Source organism: Salmo salar, unplaced genomic scaffold (genome assembly GCF_905237065.1).
Source record: "Salmo salar unplaced genomic scaffold, Ssal_v3.1, whole genome shotgun sequence".
NCBI lineage: Eukaryota > Metazoa > Chordata > Actinopteri > Salmoniformes > Salmonidae > Salmo > Salmo salar.
The window spans coordinates 116080-125442 of record NW_025550937.1 but is presented as its reverse complement, the minus strand read 5'-3'; positions in this window follow the sequence as shown (position 1 = coordinate 125442).

Sequence of the window (9363 nt, the reverse complement as noted above, 5' to 3'; positions counted from 1 at the left end):
GATTCACACAGTCTCCTCTGAACAGTTGATGTTGATATGTGTCTGTTACTTGAACTCTGAAGCATATATTTGGGCTGCAATCTGAGGTGCAGTTAACTCTAAGGAACATATCTTCCGCAGCAGAGGTAACTCTGGGTCTTCATTTCCTGTGGCAATCCTCATGAGAGCTTCCCATACCTTGTCACAACACAACTGATTGGCTCAAACGCATTAAGAAGGAAAGAAATTCCTCAAATTAACATTTCACTAGGCACACCTGTTAACAAATTAATTCCAGGTGACTACCTCATGAAACTGGTTGAGAGAATGCCAAGAGTGTGCAAAACTGTCATCAAGGCAAGGAGTGACTGCTTTGAAATATCTCAAATATAAAATATATTTTGATTTGTTTAACCCTTTTGTCACAAAAAATGTCATGGTGTTGCAGGGAAGACCAAAATGCAGCAGAGTGGCTCTTTTAATTCACAAAAACAAGAGTAAAACACAGAAAAAAACAAAACAATAAACGATGCTCACGACACCAACAGTTTTGCAGGCTATACTAACGCAGTGCAAAAACAATTCCCCACAAACACACCCAACTAATATAGGACTTCCAATCAAAGGCAACACCACACAGCTGCCTTCAATTGGAAGTCCACCCCAATTAACTCTACATAGAAACACCCAACCTAGACAGAACATAGAAAACAGAACTTCTACTGCCACGCCCTGACCAAAACTATACACCTACTCCACCTGCTGGTCAGGACGTGGCACCTTTTTTGGTTACTACATGATTCCATGTGTTATTTCATAGTTTTGATGTCTTCAATGTTATTCTACAATGTAGAAAATAGTCAAAATAAAGAAAAACCATTGAATGAGTAGATGTGTATAAACTTTTGACTGGTACTGTATGTAAATGTGATATTTCAGTTGTTGCTTTTGTTACATTTGCAAACATTTCTAAAAAACGGTTTTTGCTTTGTCATTATGGGGTATTGTGATGTCATTATGGGGTATTGTGATGTTATTATGGGCTATTGTGATGTCGTTATGGGGTATTGTGAAGTCATTATGGGGTATTGTGTGTAGATGGATTAAATCAATGTTTTCCTCATAAATTTTAGAATAATGTAACAAAATGTGTAAAAAGTGAAGGGGTCTGAATACTTTCCGACAGCACTGTATAAATTGGGGCAGTACTTAGTGACATCACTTCCTGAAACAGGAGGTGCAAATATATAACAGGTTCACAATATCAACATTCAATGTATCAAAATATATGACCAAGCTGGAAGTGTAAACACCAGCCCAGCCACAATCCTAGAGGTTCACTGATGATCAACCTCCTCCTTCACATCTGACTCCTGATGATCAACCTCCTCCTTCACATCTGACTCCTGATGATCAACCTCCTCCTTCACATCTGACTCCTGATGATCAACCTCCTCCTTCACATCTGTCTCCTGATGATCAACCTCCTCCTTCACATCTGACTCCTGATGATCAACCTCCTCCTTCACATCTGACTCCTGATGATCAACCTCCTCCTTCACATCTGTCTCCCTGATGATCAACCTCCTCCTTCACATCTGACTCCTGATGATCAACCTCCTCCTTCACATCTGACTCCTGATGATCAACCTCCTCCTTCACATCTGACTCCTGATGATCAACCTCCTCCTTCACATCTGACTCCTGATGATCAACCTCCTCCTTCACATCTGACTCCTGATGATCAACCTCCTCCTTCACATCTGATTCCTGATGATCAACCTCCTCCTTCACATCTGACTCCTGATGATCAACCTCCTCCTTCACATCTGACTCCTGATGATCAACCTCCTCCTTCACATCTGACTCCTGATGATCAACCTCCTCCTTCACATCTGACTCCTGATGATCAACCTCCTCCTTCACATCTGACTCCTGATGATCAACCTCCTCCTTCACATCTGACTCCTGATGATCAACCTCCTCCTTCACATCTGACTCCTGATGATCAACCTCCTCCTTCACATCTGACTCCAGTGATCAATCCAGAGCATCTTCGTTTTGGGGGAATCCCGATAGAGGACGTAATCCAATAGGCCGTCATCACCACCACCGCCCACTAGTTAATTGTCATTCAGGTTATCAATGGGAAGTGCATTAGCAATATGTCCTGTCTGGTAACTTGTCTCGTTCAAAGGATTTACATTGGCAGGTGCACAGGGAGAAACCCCATTAAAACACTTTTGGAAGTCTTTAACTGTATCAAAGTCTGTGGCCTGTGATGTTGGGACAGATGATAGTCCCTTATTATACAAGAGACAAAATCCCCTAATTCTACAGCACAACGGCAGAGTCATGTCTTCAGTGTAAAACTAACAATGACTCAATAATCCTTCTGGGAATGTGATGATGTCATAAAGTTATGGGAGGAGTTAGAAAGTTGTCTGTCAGAAGTACAGGATTATAATGTAAACTTACTTTTAATCCGTCTGTCTGCATATTTCAAGACATGGCATTTGAGGGTGCAGTGAGATACCCCCAGAGTTGGACGATACTTTTCTCGTCAATCATCCTAAATATTATACTTAATTAAAACCTGGAAATCAACCAATCCTCTGTTGTTAATTCAATAGAAAGGTATAATGCTTTATTATCTAAAAGATGAAAGTGACGGAGAGAAATAAATTGGTGCTGATTCGGGCGCTGGAGATGGGGGTGTTCTAGTGGGTCTGGGCAGGTGTGATGTAGTTAATGGAGATGGAGGTGTGTTCTAGTGGGTCTGGACAGGTGTGATGTAGTTAATGGAGATGGAGGTGTGTTCTAGTGGGTCTGGGCAGGTGTGATGTAGTTAATGGAGATGGAGGTGTGTTCTAGTGGGTCTGGACAGGTGTGATGTAGTTAATGGAGATGGAGGTGTGTTCTAGTGGGTCTGGACAGGTGTGATGTAGTTAATGGAGATGGAGGTGTGTTCTAGTGGACAGGTGTGATGTAGTTAATGGAGATGGAGATGTGTTCTAGTGGACAGGTGTGATGTAGTTAATGGAGATGGAGGTGTGTTCTAGTGGACAGGTGTGATGTAGTTAATGGAGATGGAGGTGTGTTCTAGTGGGTCTGGACAGGTGTGATGTAGTTAATGGAGATGGAGGTGTGTTCTAGTGGGTCTGGACAGGTGTGATGTAGTTAATGGAGATGGAGGTGTGTTCTAGTGGACAGGTGTGATGTAGTTAATGGAGATGGAGATGTGTTCTAGTGGACAGGTGTGATGTAGTTAATGGAGATGGAGATGTGTTCTAGTGGACAGGTGTGATGTAGTTAATGGAGATGGAGGTGTGTTCTAGTGGGTCTGGGCAGGTGTGATGTAGTTAATGGAGATGGAGGTGTGTTCTAGTGGACAGGTGTGATGTAGTTAATGGAGATGGAGGTGTGTTCTAGTGGACAGGTGTGATGTAGTTAATGGAGATGGAGATGTGTTCTAGTGGACAGGTGTGATGTAGTTAATGGAGATGGAGGTGTGTTCTAGTGGGTCTGGGCAGGTGTGATGTAGTTAATGGAGATGGAGATGTGTTCTAGTGGGTCTGGACAGGTGTGATGTAGTTAATGGAGATGGAGGTGTGTTCTAGTGGGTCTGGACAGGTGTGATGTACTTAATGGAGATGGAGGTGTGTTCTAGTGGACAGGTGTGATGTAGTTAATGGAGATGGAGGTGTGTTCTAGTGGACAGGTGTGATGTAGTTAATGGAGATGGAGGTGTGTTCTAGTGGGTCTGGGCAGGTGTGATGTAGTTAATGGAGATGGAGGTGTGTTCTAGTGGACAGGTGTGATGTAGTTAATGGAGATGGAGATGTGTTCTAGTGGACAGGTGTGATGTAGTTAATGGAGATGGAGATGTGTTCTAGTGGACAGGTGTGATGTAGTTAATGGAGATGGAGGTGTGTTCTAGTGGACAGGTGTGATGTAGTTAATGGAGATGGAGGTGTGTTCTAGTGGGTCTGGACAGGTGTGATGTAGTTAATGGAGATGGAGGTGTGTTCTAGTGGGCAGGTGTGATGTAGTTAATGGAGATGGAGGTGTGTTCTAGTGGACAGGTGTGATGTAGTTAATGGAGATGGAGGTGTGTTCTAGTGGGTCTGGACAGGTGTGATGTAGTTAATGGAGATGGAGGTGTGTTCTAGTGGACAGGTGTGATGTAGTTAATGGAGATGGAGGTGTGTTCTAGTGGACAGGTGTGATGTAGTTAATGGAGATGGAGGTGTGTTCTAGTGGACAGGTGTAATGTAGTTAATGGAGATGGAGGTGTGTTCTAGTGGGTCTGGACAGGTGTGATGTAGTTAATGGAGATGGAGGTGTGTTCTAGTGGACAGGTGTGATGTAGTTAATGGAGATGGAGGTGTGTTCTAGTGGGCAGGTGTGATGTAGTTAATGGAGATGGAGGTGTGTTCTAGGGGACAGGTGTGATGTAGTTAATGGAGATGGAGGTGTGTTCTAGTGGGTCTGGGCAGGTGTGATGTAGTTAATGGAGATGGAGGTGTGTTCTAGTGGGTCTGGGCAGGTGTGATGTAGTTAATGGAGATGGAGGTGTGTTCTAGTGGGTCTGGACAGGTGTGATGTAGTTAATGGAGATGGAGGTGTGTTCTAGTGGGTCTGGACAGGTGTGATGTAGTTAATGGAGATGGAGGTGTGTTCTAGTGGACAGGTGTGATGTAGTTAATGGAGATGGAGGTGTGTTCTAGTGGACAGGTGTGATGTAGTTAATGGAGATGGAGGTGTGTTCTAGTGGACAGGTGTGATGTAGTTAATGGAGATGGAGGTGTGTTCTAGTGGACAGGTGTGATGTAGTTAATGGAGATGGAGGTGTGTTCTAGTGGACAGGTGTGATGTAGTTAATGGAGATGGAGATGTGTTCTAGTGGGTCTGGACAGGTGTGATGTAGTTAATGGAGATGGAGGTGTGTTCTAGTGGGTCTGGACAGGTGTGATGTAGTTAATGGAGATGGAGGTGTGTTCTAGTGGACAGGTGTGATGTAGTTAATGGAGATGGAGGTGTGTTCTAGTGGACAGGTGTGATGTAGTTAATGGAGATGGAGGTGTGTTCTAGTGGACAGGTGTGATGTAGTTAATGGAGATGGAGATGTGTTCTAGTGGACAGGTGTGATGTAGTTAATGGAGATGGAGGTGTGTTCTAGTGGGTCTGGGCAGGTGTGATGTAGTTAATGGAGATGGAGGTGTGTTCTAGTGGACAGGTGTGATGTAGTTAATGGAGATGGAGGTGTGTTCTAGTGGACAGGTGTGATGTAGTTAATGGAGATGGAGGTGTGTTCTAGTGGACAGGTGTGATGTAGTTAATGGAGATGGAGGTGTGTTCTAGTGGGTCTGGACAGGTGTGATGTAGTTAATGGAGATGGAGGTGTGTTCTAGTGGACAGGTGTGATGTAGTTAATGGAGATGGAGGTGTGTTCTAGTGGACAGGTGTGATGTAGTTAATGGAGATGGAGGTGTGTTCTAGTGGACAGGTGTGATGTAGTTAATGGAGATGGAGGTGTGTTCTAGTGGGTCTGGACAGGTGTGATGTAGTTAATGGAGATGGAGGTGTGTTCTAGTGGACAGGTGTGATGTAGTTAATGGAGATGGAGGTGTGTTCTAGTGGGCAGGTGTGATGTAGTTAATGGAGATGGAGAGGTGTTCTAGGGGACAGGTGTGATGTAGTTAATGGAGATGGAGGTGTGTTCTAGTGGGTCTGGGCAGGTGTGATGTAGTTAATGGAGATGGAGGTGTGTTCTAGTGGGTCTGGGCAGGTGTGATGTAGTTAATGGAGATGGAGATGTGTTCTAGTGGACAGGTGTGATGTAGTTAATGGAGATGGAGGTGTGTTCTAGTGGACAGGTGTGATGTAGTTAATGGAGATGGAGATGTGTTCTAGTGGACAGGTGTGATGTAGTTAATGGAGATGGAGGTGTGTTCTAGTGGGTCTGGGCAGGTGTGATGTAGTTAATGGAGATGGAGGTGTGTTCTAGTGGACAGGTGTGATGTAGTTAATGGAGATGGAGGTGTGTTCTAGTGGACAGGTGTGATGTAGTTAATGGAGATGGAGGTGTGTTCTAGTGGACAGGTGTGATGTAGTTAATGGAGATGGAGGTGTGTTCTAGTGGGTCTGGACAGGTGTGATGTAGTTAATGGAGATGGAGGTGTGTTCTAGTGGACAGGTGTGATGTAGTTAATGGAGATGGAGGTGTGTTCTAGTGGACAGGTGTGATGTAGTTAATGGAGATGGAGGTGTGTTCTAGTGGACAGGTGTGATGTAGTTAATGGAGATGGAGGTGTGTTCTAGTGGGTCTGGACAGGTGTGATGTAGTTAATGGAGATGGAGGTGTGTTCTAGTGGACAGGTGTGATGTAGTTAATGGAGATGGAGGTGTGTTCTAGTGGGCAGGTGTGATGTAGTTAATGGAGATGGAGAGGTGTTCTAGGGGACAGGTGTGATGTAGTTAATGGAGATGGAGGTGTGTTCTAGTGGGTCTGGGCAGGTGTGATGTAGTTAATGGAGATGGAGGTGTGTTCTAGTGGGTCTGGGCAGGTGTGATGTAGTTAATGGAGATGGAGATGTGTTCTAGTGGACAGGTGTGATGTAGTTAATGGAGATGGAGGTGTGTTCTAGTGGACAGGTGTGATGTAGTTAATGGAGATGGAGGTGTTCTAGTGGGTCTGGGCAGGTGTGATGTAGTTAATGGAGATGGAGGTGTGTTCTAGTGGACAGGTGTGATGTAGTTAATGGAGATGGAGGTGTGTTCTAGTGGACAGGTGTGATGTAGTTAATGGAGATGGAGGTGTGTTCTAGTGGACAGGTGTGATGTAGTTAATGGAGATGGAGGTGTGTTCTAGTGGACAGGTGTGATGTAGTTAATGGAGATGGAGGTGTGTTCTAGTGGGTCTGGGCAGGTGTGATGTAGTTAATGGAGATGGAGGTGTGTTCTAGTGGACAGGTGTGATGTAGTTAATGGAGATGGAGGTGTGTTCTAGTGGACAGGTGTGATGTAGTTAATGGAGATGGAGATGTGTTCTAGTGGGTCTGGACAGGTGTGATGTAGTTAATGGAGATGGAGGTGTGTTCTAGTGGGTCTGGACAGGTGTGATGTAGTTAATGGAGATGGAGGTGTGTTCTAGTGGACAGGTGTGATGTAGTTAATGGAGATGGAGGTGTGTTCTAGTGGACAGGTGTGATGTAGTTAATGGAGATGGAGGTGTGTTCTAGTGGACAGGTGTGATGTAGTTAATGGAGATGGAGATGTGTTCTAGTGGGTCTGGACAGGTGTGATGTAGTTAATGGAGATGGAGGTGTGTTCTAGTGGACAGGTGTGATGTAGTTAATGGAGATGGAGGTGTGTTCTAGTGGGTCTGGACAGGTGTGATGTAGTTAATGGAGATGGAGATGTGTTCTAGTGGACAGGTGTGATGTAGTTAATGGAGATGGAGGTGTGTTCTAGTGGACAGGTGTGATGTAGTTAATGGAGATGGAGTTGTGTTCTAGTGGGCAGGTGTGATGTAGTTAATGGAGATGGAGGTGTGTTCTAGTGGACAGGTGTGATGTAGTTAATGGAGATGGAGGTGTGTTCTAGTGGGTCTGGACAGGTGTGATGTAGTTAATGGAGATGGAGATGTGTTCTAGTGGACAGGTGTGATGTAGTTAATGGAGATGGAGGTGTGTTCTAGTGGACAGGTGTGATGTAGTTAATGGAGATGGGGGTGTGTTCTAGTGGGTCTGGGCAGGTGTGATGTAGTTAATGGAGATGGAGATGTGTTTAACGTTTGCAAGCTTGAGCTGGATATCGACCTTGTGTGACCTTCCTGGTCCCTCAAGTCAGTGAGTCAACACAGGAAGGAGCAATGAATGGATAGTTCATTTATTTCCAAAGCTGAAATGATGGGACACACACAGTATGGATGAATGATCAGTAGTGACGGGATATAAATAGCACTCCCATAGCAATTCTCCATAAATCTGCCCTATAATATACTAACAAAAAACAATCAAGATGTCTGTCAAAGTTATTATGATCATATAGTGGATTTAACAGTTCCTAATAATTCCTAATTTACTATAATAAAATAAATACATAGTTTCCATGTGTAATCTCATATTCACAACATCAGAATTAACTGTCATCCATTTTAGTATCAAAATATATCAAATTAACCTGGAATATTACTCAATGTCCCCCTCTGGTGGTGAAGAAGTATAATCCACCTAAACTAACAGAACCGGGCTGATAAACTGGCTGGAGTTCATGAGTTTATAAAACACATACTTTATACATGTCATAAATTACCTGCATTGATGAGACACACAGTGTGGATGAATTATCAGGATATAAATAGCACTCCTAAAGAAGATGCAGTGTGGATGAATGATCAGGATATAAATAGCACTCCTAAAGAAGATGCAGTGTGGATGAATGATCAGTAGTGACAGGATATAAATAGCACTCCTAAAGAAGATGCAGTGTGGATGAATGATCAGGATATAAATAGCTCTCCTAAAGAAGATGCAGTGTGGATGAATGATCAGGATATAAATAGCACTCCTATAGAAGATGCAGTGTGGATGAATGATCAGGATATAAATAGCACTCCTAAAGAAGATGCAGTGTGGATGAATGATCAGGATATAAATAGCACTCCTATAGAAGATGCAGTGTGGATGAATGATCAGGATATAAATAGCACTCCTATAGAAGATGCAGTGTGGATGAATGATCAGGATATAAATAGCTCTCCTAAAGAAGATGCAGTGTGGATGAATGATCAGTAGTGACAGGATATAAATATCACTCCTAAAGAAGATGCAGTGTGGATGAATGATCAGGATATAAATAGCACTCCTATAGAAGATGCAGTGTGGATGAATGATCAGAATATAAATAGCTCTCCTAAAGAAGATGCAGTGTGGATGAATGATCAGGATATAAATAGCACTCCTAAAGAAGATGCAGTGTGGATGAATGATCAGGATATAAATAGCACTCCTAAAGAAGATGCAGTGTGGATGAATGATCAGTAGTGACAGGATATAAATAGCACTCCTATAGATGATGCATTTTCCAGTTTGCTACCAACTTGATAGAGGGAACTTTAGCATAAAACCCACATGGAAAACTGAGATTCGGCAAATAACATATAAAGAGAGGCCAAACCAACAACAGAAGTTACTAAAACATAAATTGCTAATTTATGATGTAAAAGGTGGATTTTATGATGTAATGTCAACTTTATACATTTGTATCCCAGGACCACTCAATTTCCAATTTCTCCAGAAATCTGCTGTGGGTTACCCAGAATCACATTGGGTTACCCAGAATAACATCCTTTATCACTGACTGTAATGTAAACACACG